General features: G+C 37.1%; 1 pseudogene; it reads right to left on the bottom strand.

The window, feature by feature from the left end:
- LOC100467085 overlaps nucleotides 1-22,973 on the bottom strand; it is a 32,509-nt pseudogene extending 9,536 nt beyond the window's left edge.
- Nucleotides 22,974-23,251: the final 278 nt, after the last annotated feature.

The following is a 23,251-nucleotide window of genomic DNA, read 5'->3' as shown; positions in this document are numbered from 1 at the left end:
TGTGGCCTCTTTTTTTCTCAATTAGTATGCTGATATTTTTGTAGTTTTCTTTTTCCATCTCATTTAAAGTAAAAGAATATACTTTATGAAATTTACCTAAAACATTTCCTTTTAATTAGATAGCAATAGGTAAATATCACTGATTGTGATAAATTATCTACTTTGTTATTGCAGAATTCTGGCCTTTTCGTTGATTGTCATGAGGTCAAATCATTTTTGCCTACAGTCATTGCTTAAATGCCCCCCAATAGTTGAATACAGAGCTATTTCTCTGACTCTTGGTGCCACTCCTGGTATATGATAATTTTTCTTTTCTTACACATTTGTTCATGGTTCTAAACTATTCCCTAACTCAATTTTAAGCCTTAACCACTGGCATATGGCCTTGTCCCAGAGCATAACTTACTCACTTTTAATGAGGGCTCTGGTACTGAAGAGATAGGGCCTCATTCTAAGAAGCCAAAACTATTCCTTTCCCAGAGTCCAGTCCAATGAAGTCTCTGAGAACCTTGACTTTCATGAAAGAAGTCCTGAATAGACAATGTGGATTTATTACTAGACGTTTATAACAAATACTCCAAGGTGGAAGAAGAGACATTTCTATTTCCTAGGAGGCTGTTTTACTGAAAGTAGTTATACATCATTACAAATAACATGGTCTGTAATGTTGGTTTGTAAATACCCAGTGTAAAGAGTCTCTCTGTCTCTCCTCGCTTCTGTTTGTAGAGGGTGAGTTACTATTTTTTTATGAAAGCAATAACTTCTTTGGAGCTCTCCTTAGTACTAAAATATCAGTACTCCTTTCCTGAAACCTTTGGACGTTTAAAGGTTCAGTCCCATATTTCGTCTAGCTGTACTCTGTTTTTGTCACCAGAATCAATATAGTTGCTTCATATTTGACTGATGACCCCAAAGTTTGCTTAGCATTCCCGATAATGTGAATTTCTATAACTATATTCTAATAACCATTATTACTCTAGGTCAGCTGACTTTGCATTTTACTGAAGTTTTTATTGATCTCATAACTAGTCATAGTACATCTGCTCATACATTTGTCACCACAGGTTTCCTCTTATTTTGCTCTATCCTTGTAAGAGTTTCCTATATAGAGCAATAAATCAAAGTCGTGCACCTAAAACTCCTTGTAAGAACTTCATTAATTAAAACCTATTGAGGAAAAGGTGATTCTCAGGGGGCAAAGTGTATCATGATACTACATTTCATTAGTTTTTCACAGAGTAACAATTCTGAAATTAGTTTTCATGGTACAATCAATGATGTCTTAGATTTGATTTAAAAATGGTGCCATCTACCAGCCTTCGAATGCCCTCAAGCATTTTATAATTTTATATCCAAAATGCAGAGACTGAATTGGGCCAGATATTTTAGAGAATGAATTATATAAAGAGTCATTCTTGAAATAAAGCATCACATCATTATGGAGATACTAGAGATGTTGGAGAAATCCCAAGAATAGTCATACTCTAATCAATAGTGTATAAATTAGATCCTGGGTTATAACAATGTCAATTTTTCAAGATCCAATCAGGCAGGGATAATTAGAGTGGACTTGCCAAAATTAAAAAAAAAAAACCAAACAAAACATTAAACGCACAAAATCACAACTGGCACAGTATTGCTGTGCGCTGACAAGTGTTTGGAAAAGTTGGAAATAATTCCCCCTGAAATGGCTAAGTTTCATAGTAGTGTTCTGAATAAAAAAAGATGGAGACAATGGCCAAAATGATCTAATTTTTTTGACCAGTATAAAAATTTAATAAGGGAGGAGGCTTAGCCATCTTGTTAAACTCGCACACAAACCCATTTTATGTTGAAGCCACTTGATCAAAATACATTCTGATAAAAAGGCCATTAAAAGATGGTATCCAAGCCCTCTGGCTCTTTTCAGTGGATGATCTTACAGTCCGCTGTTGGTTTCACAATTAAGCTGAGAGTCAGTGAGCATAGGCTCTTTACGTTCTACCATTTTGAAGTGGATAAGCTAAATCCGCCTACCTATCAGTGTACAGGATACTGCAGAGTTAGCATCGAACAGTGGCTATGGCTGATGACATTACCCAGTAAATCTGCTCCACACATCATTCAAGACAGAACCATTTTTAAAAAGAGAGATATATCTTGGACTTGACAGGCCTGATAAATGAAATCTAGGTTTCAAAGTCAAGAGTAGATTCAGTGAAACCATATGAAGCCATGAGTTGGTTCAGAAAAGCTACATAGTAAAACTCAATGTGTTTCCAGATGTCATAGATATGCTTCAAAGCCCCATTTGGTTGGAATTTAAAAATATCTTAATTAATTTATGTACCCAGATTATAAGGGGAATAACACTGAAATTTAAACAGCCCATAGACTCTGAGATTAGATGTCCTTATTTTTCATTTGGGGCCAAACCAGATAAATTAAGTGATTCTGAACTTGATTGTAAAAAATAGCTGGAAGTGTCTCCCACTGAATTCTAATTCCTACTGAACAACAACTGCAATTAATAAATGGAAGGGACAGTGGTGAAATGGAAATGCACTGGCCAGATCTCCTTCAAGGCAGTACTTGTTCCAGCTGTCTGCAGACAGCCTGCAACGGTTACCTCCTTCAGTGTTTGCTCCAGCTGTGGAGAGCTGCCTCACTGAAGGGATAACCTTCCTGGGGTCGTCCACATCAAATGACTAATCATGGTAGGATATACAGGCCCTGCCATTTTGGTCTGCCAAGGAGTGGGCCATATGTACTCTAGAGCTCAATATGGGGTTAGCCAAAGCTTTGCTACGACTGCAGTGCTGTTCAGTGCCTTGCTGGGCCTGGTCCTACTACCTTCCCTTCCCACGTGCTCTCAATAGTTGTCCTGCATGCCAAACCCCTCCTTGTCTGCTTCTGGAAAACCAGCCTGCAAAATACAGCATACAAAAATGATCTCTGCAAGAAAAATGTCAAGCCCCAATTCTTCCCTGATTGTCACAACAAATGGTTCAACCTACAGAGGGCTTTGGTGTCCTAAAAAATGGCAGCCTGTGATATCTACTCCTGGTTGCACCAGGAACCAACCAACTTCCTCACTGCCTTGCCAGAAAAGTTGTATGTTATTTCCTTCATTTTCAGACACTTGCCTATGAAATAATAGTTATTGGGCATTTCCTGTGTGTGTGTGTGTGTGTGTGTGTGTGTGTGTGTGTACTATTAGAAAAATCTGGATAAAAAGTAATTTACATCTAGGGGAGAGATTTCCAGAGGAGAGAAATGTATATATAAACTGTTGCAGAATGACTCCTGGTCTGGTTTGCTTTTAACAGCTTATTTCACCTATTACACCTGCTGATTTCCACTGAATTAAGCAATCTTAAAATCAGCAGAAAAATAAAGGGGCCTATTTTTTGAGAAATGTAAAAGGGTAGTATTAATCCATCCTTGAACCTCCCATTTTTGGCTTCAAGGGAGGTATCTCTCAGTATGGGAAGCTTCTTCTGCAGGATGTATACAGCTGGCAGATATGGATGTGACTTGGTTGCTTAGGGCCCCTGTGTGTCATGCTTTGTACTCATTCTTTTTTTTTTAAAGGTTCATTTATTTATTAAAGGAGAGTGAGAGAGTGAGCAGATGGAGGAGCAGAGGGAGAGGGAGAGAGAGAATCTTAAGCAGTCTCCCCACTGAGTATGGAGCCCCATGTTGGGCTCAGTCTCATGACCTGAGATCATGACCTGAGCTGAAATCAAGAGTCTGATGCTTAACAAAGTGCTTAACCCAGGTGCCCCACTTTGTTCTCTTCTTAAGAGGGAAGTGAAAAGGGTTGAAGATGGGTCTCAAGGCATCATCTAAATGTACATTATGGCAATCTATTCTCTGACAGGGGCTCTTTCAGCTAATTGCTATTTCCCCTTCTCTCACATTTCTAGTCCCCCACACCTGTCTATCAGATAAAAAAAAAAAACCTCCTTGTAAATAGCACTTACAATGCTTAATTATGGAATGGAGATTCATCTCTTAAAGCCTCAATTACTTTTAAGTCCCTATCAGAAGACTGCAGATTTAAGTCATTCAATGCCTTCAGTTTCATTAGTTATATAAAATAATAAATATTAGGAATGTGATACATTCCTCTTGTTAGATGTTTTTTGAAGGGGGAAGTATATTTATTACTGAACTCTGAATATATCAATACAATTTCTCTATTTTCCTTGAAGAAAAATCCAACAAATAAAAAACCACAAAAAAATTATCATACTTGCTCTTCTGTTTTCTCCTAAACCTGAAGATTACCTATATAATCACAACAGAGAATTTAAGTAGCCAGTGAAGTTGCCCTTCCCACCGTCCACCATACATAGCCTCACAACTACACACTTGTGCTTTCCAGTGAGCATGGAAACTGCTCATGGTTTGGCTATTCTGATTTGACAGTGAGTAGTTTCTCTCTAGTTCCTTTTTGAAAATAATAGCTTTTGCAAGCTCCTTTTGGAATATGTTAAACTTAGTGTCCTCCGGTAGTATCTGTTTTTCCTTCTGTCTTCTCTGATTTGTCAATTATTTTAAGAATACAAATATGGGGGCGCCTGGGTGGCACAGCGGTTAAGCGTCTGCCTTCGGCTCAGGGCGTGATCCCGGCGTTATGGGATCGAGCCCCACGTCAGGCTCCTCAGCTATGAGCCTGCTTCTTCCTCTCCCACTCCCCCTGCTTGTGTTCCCTCTCTCGCTGGCTGTCTCTATCTCTAATAAATAAATAAAAAAAAAAATCTTTAAAAAAAAAAAAAAAAAAAGAATACAAATATGATCTAGGATTAGAAGTTGGCGTCAGATTGTGACTAATTCACCCATGCTCTGCCTTTTTTCCTTTCTCTTCCTACCACCTTATTCTTTTTCACCGTCAAATCCCGTCTAAATGATCAGTAATGCTTCATGCTCTAGGATATCCCTGACCACAGGTAAGTGATATTTAAGCAACCAAAGCTTGATATTTAGTGGCTTAATATTGAGGTGTCTTTTCTGCCAGGCTACCCATGATATTGCTCATGGTTTTAGTAAGTGGGCTTTAGGATGGTTCCCTATGCATGAATTTGTTGGCTTGCGTTTTATGCAGGAAAAATGCGGGTGGGGGAGAAGCTATCCTGCCTCTTCCTCTGATCTCTTTGGGACTGCAGCCCAGTGACTCCTCTTTATTTGAAGAGTTAACTCACCTCCTTACTTGGAGTTACTAATCTGCTTGAAGGTGTGATTTTTCACCTCTGTGTTACCACTAGGATAACAGTAGAAGAGGAAAAATATGATTGGTTTGATATAGGTTTAGAGAAATTGCTGAGTGGGCACAACTGGAAGGGCTAGGAGGTGAGATGGTTAAGGATGTTGGTGAGATAGAGATTGAAATAATGGATTCTCAAATTTAATTGGATTTGGAAAGAAGTACAGGTAACAGGATTTATAGATTTGGATAAAGTGGATCTATCAACCAGATGCTAGTAGAAAATAAATGGTATTCTTAAAAGAGGTTTATATACTCATTTTTGGCCAATCAAAAAAGCATGGTAAAACTCACAAGGAGTGTCAAGAGCAGGGAGCTCTTACCTGCCCTAAGTCTGAATGGCTATAGAAGGAAGGGAATGGAGATGGGAGAGGGAACAGAGAGGGAGAGAGAGAGGGTGAGAGAAAGAGGATAATTTTGGTATCAGAGGAGGCCACTGAAAATGAAATATAGTCAGGTAGTACAAGGAAACAGGAGAAAATATTCTCCAACGTCACTCATCTCCCACCCTCTGATATCACATCTCATTGGCTGAATCCATCCAAAAACCAGAGTGGCAAGGGACATTGGTTGAGACATACATCAGTGGGTCTCCTAGGACAGAGACCAGGTTAGAGAAGACCAGACTGTTGATTTGTGTGGAGTATAGAAAATACCTGCGATAAGGAAGGAGGGGATTGATAGGAGATTTTTTTTTTTAGTGTAAAGAACTGTAACAGTTATGTACTTTTTAAAACAGAGATAGATATCATTGATTTTAAGCATTCAGTGGTGAAGTAGTTTGAAAAGTGACAAGTGCTAGGGCCACCTGGGTGTCTCAGTCAGTTAAGCCTCTGCCTTAGGCCCAGGTCATGATCCCAGGGTCCTGAGATCAAGTTCCACATCTGGCTCCCTGCTCAGCTGGGAGCCTACTTCTCCCCCTCCCCTCCCCTCCCTTCCCCTTCCCTTCCCCTCCCCCTGCTCCTGCACTCTCCTGCTCTCTCTCTCTCTTTCTCTCAAATAAATAAACAAATTCTTCAAAAAAAAAAAAAAAGTAAAGTGACAAGTTCCAGTATGCACTCAAGTGAGTGGCTGATAAAGAGGAGGGAGAGTGAAGATCATTATGTTTCCTCTTGAAGGTAGAATGAGCTATCATAGTTTTCTCGAGATACAGGACTTTCAGTCTTAAAAGTGCCCAGAGAATCCTGGACAAATTGGGAGAGTTGGTCAGACTTCTTGAAGGATAAGTGGATTTGATAGAAATTTCATGCAGATGGAAAACATTAGCCAAGGTATAGAAATAGTAGTGCACAGGGAATATTTGCAAGGATAATGAATTTCATTTTGGCTGTAGTTTAGGGTAGATTTAATAGGAAGAATAAACAAAGTAAAAAATGGTACCACTAGTTTATGGAAGAACAAGAAGCTTGAATTTACGCTATACAACCAGTATTTTGGTTTCCAGTATTGGTGTTGAATCTCAATGACCAACTTACAGACGTCACAGAAATAACATACAGGCATAGATCCTGTGTATACCTCCCATATAACAGTATATGACTTTTTTCATTCATTGGTTATCTGTGATTTTTGTCATTTTTATCAACCATTCAAACAATCTGAAGTCTTGGGGCACCTGGGTAGCACAGTCGTTAGGCGTCTGCCTTCGGCTCAGGGCGTGATCCCGGCGTTCTGGGATCGAGCCCCACATTGGGCTCCTCCACTGGGAGCCTGCTTCTTCCTCTCCCACTCCCCTGCTGTGTTCCCTCTCTCGCTGGCTGTCTCTCTGTCACATAAATAAATAAAATCTAAAAAAAAAAAAAAGCTGAAGTCTTTAGAGAAAATCTGTTAGTGTATGTTTATATGTTGGTTATAATTATCTATATGGTTATTATTATCCAGGACACCCAACTTTCAAATACTACTTAAAAAAAAAAAAAAGAATCATTGGATGAACCTGTAATCGGTAGGATTGAAATAATTAAAATTCCGTTTCTCCCCTAATATTCAAGTTTTAAAATCCCAGGTAGGAAATTAGTGCCAGATAATGCCAGATGTTTCCTTAAATTTGGAAAAACACAAGCATTTTGAAATCTGCTAATTGAAGAAATCAACTCAAATTAAAAATAGAGATGGCTGGAGGTGGGTGGATTGTTGCGTGAAACAGGTGACAGGGATGAAGAAGTGCATTTGTGATGAGCACAGGGTGATGCATGGAAGTGTTGAATCACTATATTGCACACCTGAAACTAATATTGCACTGTATGTTAACTACCTGGAGTTTGAAAAAAACTTAAAAAAAATAAAGAATAAAAAATAAAAATAGGGGCGCCAGGGTGGCGCAGTCGTTAAGTGTCTGCCTTCGGCTCAGGACATGATCCCAGCGTTCTGGGATCGAGCCCCACATCAGGCTCCTCTGCTGGGAGCCTGCTTCTTCCTCTCCCACTTCCCCTGCTTGTGTTCCCTCTCTCACTGGCTGTCTCTGTCAAATAAATAAATAAAATCTTTAAAAAATGAAATTAAAAAAAATAAAAATAGAGGGGATGCCTGGGTGGCCCACTTGTAAAGTATCTGCCTTCAGCTCAGGGCATGATCCCAGCATGCTGGGATCGAGCCCCACATCAGGCTCCTCCGCTGGGAGTCTGCTTCTTCCTCTCCCACTCCCCCTGCTTGTGTTCCCTCTCTCGCTGGCTGTCTCTCTCTCTCTGTGTCAAATAAATAAATAAAATCTTAAAAAAAAACTTAAAAAATAAATATTTCCCATGCATTGTAAGGTTTAAGTTGTAATAAATAAATAAATAAATAGAAATGGCTGTTAGAATATAAAATAATTCCTTTTTTCTATTTTAAAGATAACTTAAAATTATAAGCTGCTATTTCAAATGATCTAAAATGCTTCATTATGAATCACATTATAAAAAGCCTATATCATATTAATATTGATACTGAATAATATTTTTTTCCATGAGGTCAGTCAGTTCGCTAAAATATTTAAAGAATCCCAGTAACACCAGAAATCGCTGCTTTTGTAAAAACAGTGTTGAAAACAAGAGTCAAGTTTTGGAAGTAGACGAGGATGTTCTAGGGTTGCCATGTGATGTTCCCGAGACTTTAAAGTCCTCGTGGATAGGCAAGCATATCCCTGCTAAAGTGGCCACTTGTGCTTAAGAATTCTAACCAAAGCTGCAAAGCTGGTAGCAACTGCAAGACTACTTTTCAAGCTTATTTGACTTTGGAGAAACTCGAAAGAGAGGGTATCATGTCAGATTAAGTAAAATGTCATCATAATATCCACAAAGTAGAATTCCAACATTAATATCTGAAATTGGTATAATTTAGTTCATTAGAAAGCCCAAATTAATTAAATTTTCTCCACCTAGAATATTCCTTAAAAAGTAATCTGGAAAAAAGATGCTTGTTAATCATATAACACCATGTACATCATGAACTCTCAGTGGATATATTTTTAAAATGTTACCTTTGAATGTCTCTTTGCTGTCTTTATGCTCATCACTTTAGCCAATTCCTCATGTGGCAGAATTCCCTGAGCAACATACTGCAATATTAATCAGTCTTAGATTTAAATAACACAAGATCATTCCTGTTTTCAGAGATGAAATTTTGATTTTATGAATCAGATAAACTAAATAGGTCAGTAAGAAACTGTCTGTGGTTTAAAATAGAGGTCAAGTTGCGATTTAAAAAAAGTGGGGCTAAACTGGTGTTATCCAGCTTATCAATTACTTCTTATGTTAATATTTTCTTCAGGTGCTAATAGCGATATTGACCTTTACTGAACAGACAATATTTTTATATAATACTTTATTTATTTTTGTAAGTATTTTACTAGAATACGATGTCTACTTTACAATAAAGAATTCTGAGCACTAGATAACAAAAGATGAGTAGGAGTTACAGGGAGGTCTCATCATTCTCAAGAAATACCTGTACAACTATTGTGCCATACATATTCCTGTTGTAGTATTTAAACCACTTTGAGTCCTTAAATCGTCAAGAATGCACTGACAAAAGTACAGCCAGGCCAACGTGGACCAAGAGAAACAGAGGCTGAAACGTTAGCTTCATGAGCTATAGGAGGCAGCTGGTGAAGCTGCTCAGCAAGCAAGAAAGGCATATTCTCCGATGCCCTTCTCTGAAGTGGCTAAGATGATGATAAAAAAGAAAGAATACTCCAGAGCGTATCTAGGACCTTTTGGCAAATAAATTCCCCTGTTCCATCCCATCTCTGCACTCAAAAGGATTATTCAAGGTCAACATTGGATAAGCCATAGGAGAAAAATGTACTGTTATATACTCTCCTCAGGGCATTGGATGTCTACTTTGATTATATTTACATTTTCATAACTAAGAGAGATTGTAATTTTTTTCTTCTCTTGTGTAGTTGTCAAGTTCCCTGTGGCAAGGTCAAGTTAGAAATCAACTTGCTTTTTGTGTGTGTGTTGTAAAGTGAAAACCTTTCTTTTCTTCCTCCCACCTCCCCTTTTTGGAGTTATTTCTTCACTGCTAGCAGTTTCACATTGCACCTAATATTCCAAGACATATCTGTTGTTAAAATGTGTGAACCACTGTTTACTTAGAGTTTTCTGACTCTTTGATCCTTTTTATCTCTCACAAAATGTAGTAAATTCTCAAAGTTATAACACTGAACAGATTGAGGAAGTTGAATCTCAATTCATAAAATCAAGTCTTTCTATATTAAACATTATACTACAATTATCAAAAGTACTCTTTATTGACTTCTTTCATTAGGAAATTTAAAGGATTTAGCATGACTGACTTCAGAGAAAGGAGTTTTTGTTGTTTCGTTTTCAAATAAATATTCTGAAACTTATATATCCAAATGGGGGCAGTTAACATCAAGGAGTGTAATGGTGGAAGGAAAATGATCAACTTTGGCTTGGTTGAAATTGATAATTGCCTTGAATCATTTCAAATGGTGATATGTGATTAAGGGATTAGGTTTATTCTTTTAGCTTCAGATGTCAGAACTAAGGGACTTGGTAGATATCTTAGGGAGGCAAATCCAATAGAATCAACCATGGGCTTGAGTAGACTGAATGATCACAAGTCACAGATATTACAGATTCTTATATTGAGTGGGAAATTGGACAGTATGCATACTAAGGCATTCTCCAACTTCAGAACTCTAAGATTTCACAAATTTTATAATTTGAGGAAGATATAAACTTAACCCAGAAAGGTAAACATTACGCAGATCTTTTTTAAAACTTTCTTTTGTTGGAATAGTCTTCAGAGCCCATTTCTTCCACGAAAAACATATAAAGTTACAAAAACGTCTTTCCTGATTTTCATTCCTTTCTTCCTCTACAAGTACCTTCAAATTTTTTTTTCATCCTACTTCTTTCCTCTCCACTTGTGTTTGATGCACATGGATTCATTGTATTTAGCAGGTCTTTGATCCAACAATCTGGAATATCATTTTTCTATGCTGGTGCTGACTAGAGTAAGATTCTTTGGGGATGACAGGCTGTGATGTGGACCCAGACTTAGAATGAGAAGCCTTCTAAGAAGTGCATTAGAATCAATATGGTTCTTGCTCATGTGTGTTATGTAATAAAACAGCTCAGCATCAAAAAACTGATCATTAGAGTTTTATACTCTATAAATCCTAGGATTATTATGATCTCTTCTATCATGAATAAATAAGTGAAAAATGGCATTCCTAAAAATTTGAAAGTTCATCTAGGATTAGGAAGCACTGTTATTATCCAAACATTTACCACAATCTTATTTATTTATTTATGTATGTATTTTAAAGATTTTATTTATCTACTTGACAGAGAAAGAGAGAGAACACAAGCAGGAGAAGCGGCAGGCAGAGGGAGAGGGAGAAGAAGGCTCGCAGGGAGCCAGATGCAGGGCTCGATCCCAGGACACTGGGATCATGACCTGACCTGAAGAGAGGCGCTTAACCAACTGAGCCACCCAGGAGACCCCATTTACCATAATTTTAAAAGTTAAATTACTTCTGTATGCTAAGTCTTTTTGCTCATAGAAAATTCTTAAAATGCCAGTGTGAATTCTGGAATGGATAATATATAACTCCTGAATACTTTCTTATATCATCTTTCTTTTAGGTAGCAGAGCGCACTTACCTCGTTGAGTTAGGGTGCAAGAAGTGATGCTCTATGGAGCAAGAATAGAGGAAAGCCGGAGGGCAGGACTCCCTGGGGTTCAAAGAGAGGGACCAAGGACATCGTTGACAGCTTGGGAGCAGCAGAAAGACATGAATTGCTGGTAGGGAGAAAGGGTCTTTTGGGAATGTGTATGAGGAAGGACCCTGACATAAGACAACTTAAATTTGTGGAAAGTGCTTAAAATTAATGCTAAAATATCTTTAGATCTGGTGTTTTCTTTGGCAAGTGGTTTAGCCTATATAAGCTTCCTCATCTTCATCTGTAAATCACAACAAATTCTACTTCACCATGGTTAGTATTTAGATAAAATGATGTTCGTGAAAGCATATTAAATTTTTCTAAAGGTTATGCATGAATTACTAATATTAATGATGATTGTCTTAAAATTGTTCTTGAAGTCTGAATGATATATACAACAATTAACCAAGAATTAAAGCTAATTATACTACTGAATATTTGAGGGCAATAGCAGTTTCTCCTAAGAAAAAGCTCAGTGTTACCTTATCAACAACCACCTCTGACACTCAGTGCTACAATTTGATTTTTCTGTGACCTGGCATTTGGGAAGAAGTTCTGACTGGAAGGTTGAAACAGGGAAAGCAAAGGGTAAGTAATTGGATAATGATAGTGCCGCTGAATACAGAGTATCCCCACATTCCAATGTTTTCCTGATTCTCCAAGCTTATCATCCCCACTTCTGATTTTCTTTCTTTTATTTTTATTCTGTTATAGTAAACACACTTAACATGTGATGTACCCTCTTAGCAGATCTTAAGTATAAATACAGTATTGATAACTGTAGGCACAATTTCATACGACAAATCTCTAGAACTTATTTATCTTGCATAACTGAAACTTTATACCCATTGATTAGCAACTTTTTATTTTCCTTTCCCTCCCAGACCCTGGAAACCCCAATTCCACTCTGTGTCTATGATTTGACTATTTTAGCTACCACGTGTAGGTGGAATCACTCAGTGTTTGTCCTGTGACTGGCTTATTTCACTTAGCATAATGTCCTCAAGGTTCATCCATGTTGTTGCATATTGCAGATTTCCTTCTTTTTGAAGACTGAGTAATATTATATTGTTGTATAAACCATATTTTCTTTATCCATTCATCCATTGTGGACCTTTAGGTTGTTTCCACATCCTGGCTATTGTGAATAGTGCTGCAGTGAATATGGGAGTGCTAATATGTCTTCAAGATCCTAATTTCAGTTCTTTTGGATAAATACTCAGTAGGATTTCCAGATCGTGTGGTAGTTCTATTTTTAATTTTTTCAGGAATGTCATTACTGTTTTCCATAGCAGCTACAGCATTTTGCATTCTCACCAGTGTCCTGGGGGTTCCAATTTCTCCACATCCTTGCTAACATTTGTTATACTTTGTTTTGTTTTTGATAAAACCCATACTAACTGGTGTAAGGTGATATCACATTGTAGTTTTGATTTACATTTCCGTAATTTAGTGACATTGAGTATCTTCATATGCCTGTTGGTCATTTGTATGTCTTTGGTTAAATAAATGTTGACTGATACTAGCGAACTCGTAACCTCAAAGATGAGGTACTAGGTAGCAATTGCTTAGTTTCTGGGGACTTGTAGATTGCTCCCAAAATAGTCACAGTGATTTTTCACCAGTGCTTTCTGCTCTTAATCGCTTCCTAATTGCCCCTAGCCAGTTTCAACCTATTTAAGCATATATGTTAGTTTTATTTAACTTTGGTTAAATTTATTCAAATTTGAGTTTATATGCAATTTATGTGTATGTGTGTGTACATATGTTTGGTATTCTGTTTTAAATGCCTTAAATTCTATAAAAACCATATCATATGTCCAAAATAATGAGTCTCTAATTCTTCATATGACTGTTTTATAGCTTCTTGATACACCTTTTTCTATGAGTGTTATAGAACTACTACACTGCACTTAGAATAGCACAAAAAATGGCAATAATAGCAAAGTAATATCTTTTTAATTATATCTTTAATCTGTGTATATTCACTTCTGATTGACAGAAGCAAAAAAAAATATCAGGAAGTCCATGTTCTAGAAAACTCTTTTCCTGTCAAGATATGTTATCTTGATGCTAATGATATTAAATTACAAGGTGCTTTTTTTCCATCTTCAACTAGAGATCTTTCCTCCTGCATTTCTATAAAAACTCTTAAAAACCAGAATCATGTGTGGTTGGAAATTGCTTAGTTATTTAGAAGTGCGTACTATTTTCAGTATACACATAACAGTTTTCAAAAAAATGATTAAGAATTAATCTTTTCTGTGGTCCTCACTGTCTGATGCTTCGAAATACCTACCTAATTAGATTCTTATCCCAAAAAGAAAACTGAACTGTCCCATTAAATACAGGATTATTTTCCCTTTTTTTAAAAGATTTATTTATTTATTTGACAGAGATAGAAACAGCCAGCGAGAGAGGGAACACAAGCAGGGGGAGTGGGAAAGGAAGAAGCAGGCTCACAGTGGAGGAGCCTGATGTGGGGCTCGATCCCATAACGCCGGGATCACGCCCTGAGCCGAAGGCAGACGCTTAACTGCTGTGCCACCCAGGCGCCCCCAGGATTATTTTCCTTGTCAGTGAAGTTCTCATTTCTAGTAGCATGGTAAGAGCATGGGTGCTGAATCTAGAGTTCATGAATTTCAGTCCAGTTCTATCATTTATTAGCTCAGGGCTGAGACTTGATTGATATACATTATGATGGTTCTCTCTCTGTTCTAATTTTAGTGCCCACTTTGCTATTATATATTTGTAATATTATGTCTCACCACCTGTATGACCTTGAATAAGTTACTTAATTCATCTGTGCCTCAGTTTCCTCAACTGAGGGATAAAATTAATATGTATCTCTTTTGGCTGTTGTGAGAATTTAATTTATAAATATCTGTACAGTGTTTAAAAAGTTCCTGTCAGGGGGCACCTGCGGGGAGCAGTTGGTTGAGCATCTAACTCTTGGTTTCAGCTCAGGTCATGACTTCAGGGTTGTGAGACTGAGCCCTGTGTGGAGTTCCACACTAGTGCAGAGTCTGCTTGATATTCTGTCTCTCTCTCCCTCTGTCCCTCCCACTTGTTCTCTCTCTTTCTCTAAGATAAATAAATAAATATTAAAAAAGAAAAAAAAAGTTCCTGTCACGGAATAAGTGCTTAATGCATGCTATGTATTGTTACTTTTTATCTCCCCTGGGTCCTTCTGATCTATGATTCTGTTTCTTGCTTTCTCTGTGTTCTTCCTGAAATTATGCTCTTACAGAATGTAAATGTAAAGAAAAACATGGAGAGAGGAGAAAAAGTAAAGATAAGGATACTAGTTAGGAGGTTATTTCAATTGCCTGTTTATGAGGTAACAAAGAAGACCTTATCTAATGTACTAGCTGAGAGAATGAAAAGCAAGGACTAATGATAATAATTGACATTTATTGAGCCTTTACAATGTGCTGGGTACTGTTTTTTAAAGTGGTTTCTTAAATTCATTCTGCCGTAGATTTTATTCTAGGAATCCCTATCAACAACTTAAAGACACTAAAGTTTACTGAGGTTAAATAATTTGACATCTAATTAGTGACAGAATTTTAATCTAGGCATTTGAGAGTTCCAAACATATTCCCTTAACTACTATATATTGCTTTTCTCCAGGGAAAATATGTATTCAGGCATTGGACCCAAAGGAATCAAGAGAGTCTAGTAGATATGGCTTGAGTTATTTGAAAAAAAACTGTCCGAAGATTGTATTTTAATTTTTTGGCATATTGTTTCAGTAGCCAGAATGAAGGCTTTCATTAGAAGCAGCTTCGGTTTTGATCTTTAAAAGCTATAGGGGTCTTATCAACAACAAAACACCTGACAGTAATAAAGGAGGACTCATTAGCCTTATCTCTGTAGACAGGCTCAACCACTAGCTACCTGGAGTTGTCCCATACTATTTTATCTAGGCACAAGATAGTAAATGGCAAAGCTGTCCTTTAAAAATAACTCTTTCCCATAACTCTTTTTCATCCTTTCTGCTTCTTGGTCACTAGTATATGAGGAAATTAAATAAAGTCTGCCTGCCTTTGCTCTGAAGGAGAGGCAATGACAGATCTCTTTTATAAATGATCCTCTTCTTTGCACAAAAGAAATGTCACTCCTTAACATAATTTACAGCAACTCTTACTATTTATTCCCCTGTATTCGCACATTAGTTAAATCAGTCATGGAATCCACACACCAGGGGCTGATTATAAACTTGAGCTTTGGTTGATCTAATTTTTCTTGATTTTAAATATTGGAAAGGGAATGAGTTTGGGAAATAAATATCTCTAAATAGATTTCTATTTTATAGGCACCATATAACATACTATACTCAAAGGTTTAAGATGAAAACCAAAATCATAGTTATTATACCTGCAAGCACAGACATTACACATATATTAAAAAATACAGATGTTCATATATACAGTTTTGTCAAATTGCATTTGTGAGTTTGAGATAAATTCAATAATCTGTGACATTTCATAAAATGTCAAGGTCTTATAAAGAACTTTTCTTTCTAATTATCAACTCCTTTGAATATAATACGTTTCTTTTTTCCCTATAGATTTTGTAAATTTCTCCCCATGCTAAATATAAAAGACTTACTTTTAGGAGTGTCCATATTTCAGTCATGTCTGGTAAATAAAGGATACCTCTATAACATTTATTCCACCAATATGTATTAAAGGGCCAACTGTGTGCACTCTCCTAGTCACTGTAAAGAAAGCAATGAGGAAAACAAAGTCCCTTTGCATTTGGGTGTTTGTTACATTCTAGTGAAGAAAGACAGGCAATAAATAAATAAACAAGTAATATGTCATGGTGATAAGGGCTATGACAAACAGTGAAGTCAGCAAGGGTGATGGCTATCAGAGTGCTATTAAATGTCAGGGATTTGTGGTTAAGAAAGTCTTCCCTGAGAAAATTCTTCAACCTATCCATAAATGAACAAGTCTTGTCTAAGACATCACTCTTCTCAAAAGAAGAAATTTCAGAAAGGAGGCAACATAAGGTAAACCAACACCTACCCATGTCTACCTAGGTAATGCAGAGACCTGTTTTTGCCCAGGCTTGAGCCCTAAGTGGTTTATTTTACCCAAGACTAAAATATTTCATAGAACTTACCATTCCAGTTAAAAACCCAAACCAATTACTTTCAAAGGAAACAGAACCAGAATGAATAGGAAGAGTAAACCTGCTTCTGAGAGAGTAGAGTGAAAGCCAAATAGCTCAGGATTTTTTGGTAAAGGACGGTATTTTCCCACAGCTGCAGGAGAAAAAAGTGCAAAATGGATGGAAAGTAGCAGAGGGCACCTGCCTTGATGCTTTTGTGCTGCTTCTGTTTCAGCTGCATTGGAGTACTTAATAATCACTTTGATCTTTAATTTCGTTTGAAAAATCTGTCTCTAGAAAATAGTTCCCAAGCAGTGTCCTCAAAGGTGATTACATACACATTTCTGAAATGTTAGAGTAATAACCTCTGAAAATCCACACCTCCATAAGAGCAATGAGAATAATGGCAAAAATTCCCCAAATCAACCATTTCAGATCTCTCTCTCTGGGAATTAAGCAAAGACCTGTAACGATCTGAGAAAGCATTTATTTATTTTTTTAATGGCCGGATCTTGGTATGAACGGTGAGCTTTGTAGCATTTTTAATTTGCTCTGTTCCCATCCTCTTCTCCCCAGGTCCACAGAGGCCTTAAAAACAGCAATATCACAACCATAGTATCTGTGAAAACTAGGAGCCTAGTGCCACTGGAGGAGGCATACAGTTTTGGAGCTTCCCAAAAGTCCCATTCCCAGAAATGTATCATTATTTGACTTGTCTGGCAGCCCTCTGGGAAAACACCATTCATAGGACTTGCCTTTATTTGACCTAATGCAGCACTAACTTGAGAAAAGTTAGATCCTCAGGAGGATGTGTTAAAAACAATTGGTGGTGTTATTTAACATTGCAGTCACCTAAGCTGTGATACTAGTTGGTTACAACAAGGGTCTGGCAATAAATAAATAAATAAATAAATAAATAAATAAATAAAATAAAATCTCAAAAGGAAAAACTGGGGAATTAGGTGTACATAGGTGGCTTTAAAGAGGTTTGACATATTTCTGAGAGATCTAGTAGGTTGTTCTCATACACAGAGCTGTGTACATGCATAAGGAATATCTGATTTGGCCCAAATCTCTCACCTTGAGACTCTGTACAAGCAAGAAGCAAAGAATAAGTAGAGTTGCGAAATACTGAAAGGTTAAAGACTTGCCCTAAGAACAAAGACTGAGAAACTTACTGGTTTAAGACATTTAGAAGAAATCCCTGTCAATCATTAGCAGACTATTAAGTAAACCAAGCAGAGACTTCAGTGACCATACATGACTAAGATTACAGACTTGACAGAATTAGCCCAGGAAAGCCACTAAACAAACAAAAAACAACAGTAGCAGGAGAAACAACAACAACAACAAACAACAACAGACAGCAATAACAATAAACCCTGGAGAGGAAGAGGAACCTGATTTCCTGAGTAGCCACATTGTATTAATTAAAATATCCAGTTTTCAACAAAATTTATAAAGCTGCACAAAGGAACAGGAAAGTTTGGCCAATACACAGGGGAAAAAAACAGGAAAACAGTCATTGTAAACTCTCCCCGTTAGCCCAGATGTTTGAACTTCCTAGAAAAGTTTTTAAATCAGCTATTAAAAATATGTTTTAAAAAAAATAAAAAGGGAATCATGTCTAAAAAGTTAAAGGAAGGGCACCTGGGTGGCACAGTTGTTAAGCGTCTGCCTTCGGCTCAGGTGATGATCCCAGGGTCCTGGGATCGAGCCCCTCATTGGGCTTCCTGCTCAGCGGGAAGCCTGCTTCTCCCTCTCCCACTCCCCCTGCTTGTGTTCCCTCTCTTGCTGTCTCTCTCTGTGTCAAATAAATAAATAAAATCTTTTTTAAAAAAAATTAAAAAATTAAAAATTAAAGGAAAGTATGAGGAAAATGCATCACTAAATAGAGATATCAAAAAAGGGATAGGTATTTTAAAAGGACAAAATAGAAATTCTGGAGTTGAAAAAAAGAAACACAGAAGGGAATTTTCTCTAGAAGAGATCAAAGTCAGTTTGACCAGGTAGTAGAAAGAATCATCCAATTTGTGGATTAGTCAATTGAGATAAGATAGGCTGAAGATCAAAATGAAAAAGAAAAGAAGGAAGAAAAATGAACAGTTTTGGAGACCTCTGGAATACCATCTGGTATACCAACATATACATTATGGTTGTCCCAGAAGAAAAGGAGACAGATAAAAAGGGATGGAAAGAATATTTGAAGAAATAATGGCTGAAATTTCCAAAACTTGATGAAAAACATTTAATCTCTACATCCAAGTAGCTAAATGAATTCTAAGTAGAATAGACTCAAAGAGATACACACCAGATGATAATCAAACTATCGAAAGTCAAAACCAAAGAGAGAATCTTGAAAAGATATCCAGATATCCATATGCAAAAGAATGAATTTGACCACTACCTCATACCATATACAAATATTAACTAAAAATGTATTATTGACATAGATATAAGAGTAAAATTCTGAATATCTTAGAAGAAAACATGGAAGTAAATCTTCATGATTTTGGTTAGGGAATTGTTTCTTAGCAGCAAGTGATTGAAGAAAATATGAACAAATGGGCTTTGTCAAAAGTTAAAAAAAAAAAGTCCTTCAAAGAGTTCCATCAAAGCAGTGAAAAGACAACCCACAGAATGGGAGAAAATATTTGTGAATCATATATATGATAAGGACTTGTATTTAGAATATATAAAATACCTCTTACAAGTCAACAATAAAAAGACAATTCAAGTAACATCTGGACAATCAATTTTAAATAGACATTTACCCAAATAACACATGTAGATTGTTAATATGCACATGAAAAAATGCTCAGTACCATTAATTATTCAGTAAATCCAAATCAAAACCAAAATCAGATACCTCTTCACACCCACTAGGAAGGCTTAAAGTCAGATGAAAACAAGTGTATATAAAAGAGGAGATTTGTTACAGGAATTGGCTCATGTGATTATGGAGGCTGAGGAATCCCACAATCTGCCTTCTGCAAACTGGAGAACCAGGAAAGTTGGTGGTATAATTCAGTCGGAGTCTAAAGGGCCACTAGTGTTAAGTCCGAGAGTCCAAGGGCCAGAGAACCAGGAGCTCTGATATCTAAGGGCAGAAGAAGATGGATGTCTCAGCTCAAGAAGAGAGAATTCATCCTTCCTCTGCTTTTTTGTTTGATTCAAGTCTTCAACAGATTGGTTAATTGCCCACATTGGTGAGGTGGATCTTTACTCAGTCTGCTGATTCAAGTGCTATTCTCTTCCAGAAACACTTTCCTGGAACCACCCAGAAATAATATTTTCTCAGCTGTCTGGGCATCTCTTAGCCCAGTCAAACTGACAGATAAAATTGACCATCACAACAGGTAATTGTTATATGAAATGGACAAAATACATTATACCCCTAAAGTAAGACTGAAACATATTGCTCCTGGGAATGCGCTAGAACCATATTCTATATGTAAGTGGCTACATAGGCAAGTACATGTATATTCTGTTCTTTATATCTCATAGTATAGTATGTTATTATTAGACTTCTTTAACATTCTTTGTGTTTCTGTTGAGTTAGGGGCATGGGCAAAGGCTACAGATGACACATGGTTGGGCTCAAAGAAATTTACAGGTGCGGGGCTAGTAATGCATTTTTTCTCTCTTGGGCAAGTTGGGGCTATATACTCCATAGATTTTGCTCTAGAAGGAAACCTGGGTTTCCTACTGCATCTCATATTGGACGAGGGCAGGGATCATCCTAATTGGAACACTTAAAGCTGAATAATCTGGGTTTCAGTCTTATTGGTAGGAAACTTATGTTCTCTGATATCTGTTTGCATATTGGTATTGGGTTTTAACTGGAGGCTTTGCCACTCACAACCTCCCAGCCCCAGAGAGCTGATTCCTAGACTGCCTGAGGAGCTGTTGGTGGGATCATCAGAGAATCAATAATTTTTCTCCTTCACTATCTTACATACTACCCTGAAATTTACCTAAAGTCCCCTCTCAAAATTTTCGAGCCTTTTGTATAAACTTAGTTTCCAAATAAAGTTTCCTAAGTGTTCTATCACAGTGTGAAGCTACGAATGAACTGAGTATTGGGATACATGAGTTATGTAATTCTGTCTCTGCCTGAATTTCAGAACTGGAGTCAAAAAATTTCTACCAAGTTCATTTCATCACTAGTATGATGAAGAAGTATGACAAGATGGCCTCTCATCCCTTACAAATCTGTGATTCTGTAATGACGTGCAATATTCGATATATTTACTAAAGGAAATAACTCAATTTCCCTGCATTTACATAGGATCACTTTACAACTTTTCCATTGAGAATATTCCTCTTTATTCTATATTTCTATTTACCTTATTTCCACTGTCTCTTAGAAGCTATAAGGTAACAAAGTGTAAGCGGAAAAAAAACCTTAGCAAGTCTGACTCCATGTTGCTTCTATTTCCATTGCTGCTGTGATCTGTAGCTTAGAAACCTCTGCTTAGCCCAGCACATAGGCATGCTACAACTAAGATTTCCAAAAAACACTCTTTACCCAGAAGTTACCTCAGGAGATAAGGAAGTATGACTATGCTGTGTTTAAGATTTACAAGAATGACATGACCGGATTCTTGTTTGCAAAAATCAACTAAGGACAGAACAGTTTCACAACCTTCTTCAGACACTTGCAGGCACCTGAATGCCTACAGATGTCTGCCACCTTTTGACTCCAAACCCCTCCTGCGTCCCCTTTCCTGATGTAAAATAAGCTGCAATTTCATGGAGGAGATGGTGGGTGAAGGATAGTGCTTTAGGACAGTAGTTAGCCATCTCCTCAGTTTGCTGGCTTTCCAAACAAAGTTGTTCTTCTTACCCCAACATCTTGTTTCTCAACTTATTGGCCTGTTGAACAGAGAGCAGAACAAGCTTGGATGCAGTCAGTTACAAAAGCAAGAGGTTGATATATCTTGCTTTGGAAGATAGTACATTAAATTTATTTTATTGTATTTTAAATTCACTAAATCCCAATGGCTTCACCATAATGGCGTCTAAAAATTCACGCTACTGTCATATGGTCTTTTCTCTCTTAATGGATATAAATTGGCTACCAGCTTTTTAACGCTTTATATATACAGAGGCCAAGTCAAATGGCATTTGTGTGGCTATCACTAGTAGGATGATCATGCTGTCTAATTAGCACTGTATCATGTTAAATTCTGCCTACACTTAAGAAACATAAACTTCCTAATGTCCTTAAGAAACAACTAAAAATGAGCACATTTTAGATGACAGCAGGAAAACGACCATGTCTACTTTTCTTCCTTTAATGTCTGTTTATTGGGCTTGAGTGAATCATTGAGTAGTATATTTATTATTCATCAATAAATACATAAGATGAATTAGGCAATAGGAGTGTCTTTTAAGTACAGATTAGTTTATACCAAAGAAACAATACTTCTCAGAATTGAGTATGAAATGCTGATAATATTTCAATAAAAATTTTTCTCAAGGTTTTTTTCGATCATAATGTACTTTTCTAAGTACCCAGAATGAATGATACTTATTTCAAAGGCTTTGCCATTTTTTAACATAGGGAAAAATGCAAATAAATGTAAAGGAGATTTCTGAACCCGTGTTTAGCTGTATATGAAATTCTGTTTTGTAAACAGGTGGTATTTGACAGCTCCTATTATTGGCTTCAGTGTGGGGAACTTAGAATTGAAGTGTCCCTTCTTCGGGGCAAGTGAGAGCAGAAATGTCCTCATATTGGTCTCTGCTGCCAAATATCTGTAAAATGTTACACAGGTATAACATGTAAAAGAATCTGATGAATATACTATAATCTAAATGGATAACTCTAGATTTTTCTAGGCCAGGTTTTCTCAGCTTTGCGTTATTGACATTTGGGGCTCGATAGTTGGTGTAGGAGCTGTGTCTTGTGCATTGTAGCGTGTTTAGCAGCATCTCTGCCCTCTCCTCACTAGATGCCAGCACCCCTCTAGTTATAACAACCAAAACTGTCTCCAGACAAGATCAAATGTGTCCTGAGGGGCAAAAACACCCCTCCTTCCCCTGCTCCACTGAAAGCCACTGTTTTAGGCAAAGCGTGTAAGTGGCATGTTTTCTCTGATTTGGATGCTGCTGCATGGTTCCAACAGGGGGGTCCACTGTGGTAGGAAGTACTGGGATGAGTTGTATGAATTCTTTATAAGTTTTGGATATTAACTCCTTATCAGATATATGATTTGCAAATAGTTTCTCCCAGGGATGATCAAATAGTCTTGTGTGCATAGGAGAATGATTACATCCATTAGTATTTCTGTAAAGCTACCAGGGAGCTGGGGCTGATCCTTGATAGCTGTATAGCATTCTGCAGGCTCTTTATCCAGATTAGTATCATTTGTAGAAAGCTGGGTTATAATTCCCCCATTGGCAGTTTCTGAAAAGGCCATTAGGTTTCTACTGTCTATTTCTCCAAAGCTTTGTAGACATCACTAACATTCTCCTCAAAGTCCTTCCAGCTTCTTCCTGCTTCCTGGACACTTCCCCTTTCCAAAGACACTCCCTAATTTTTTTTTTTTTTTTTTTTTTTTGAGAGACTTCACTTCAAGGTACCAAAATCTGTTTATCTGTTACCATATAATAAGTTACTCCCAAACTTAGTAGCTTAAAATAATAATAAGCTCTTAATACCTCACACAGTAGTGGTGGTCAGGAATTTAGGAGCTGC

Source organism: Ailuropoda melanoleuca, chromosome 11, assembly GCF_002007445.2.
Source record: "Ailuropoda melanoleuca isolate Jingjing chromosome 11, ASM200744v2, whole genome shotgun sequence".
NCBI classification, from domain to species: Eukaryota; Metazoa; Chordata; class Mammalia; order Carnivora; family Ursidae; genus Ailuropoda; species Ailuropoda melanoleuca.
The sequence above is the reverse complement of the archived record's forward strand: the minus strand, read 5'-3'. Positions and strand labels throughout refer to the sequence as shown.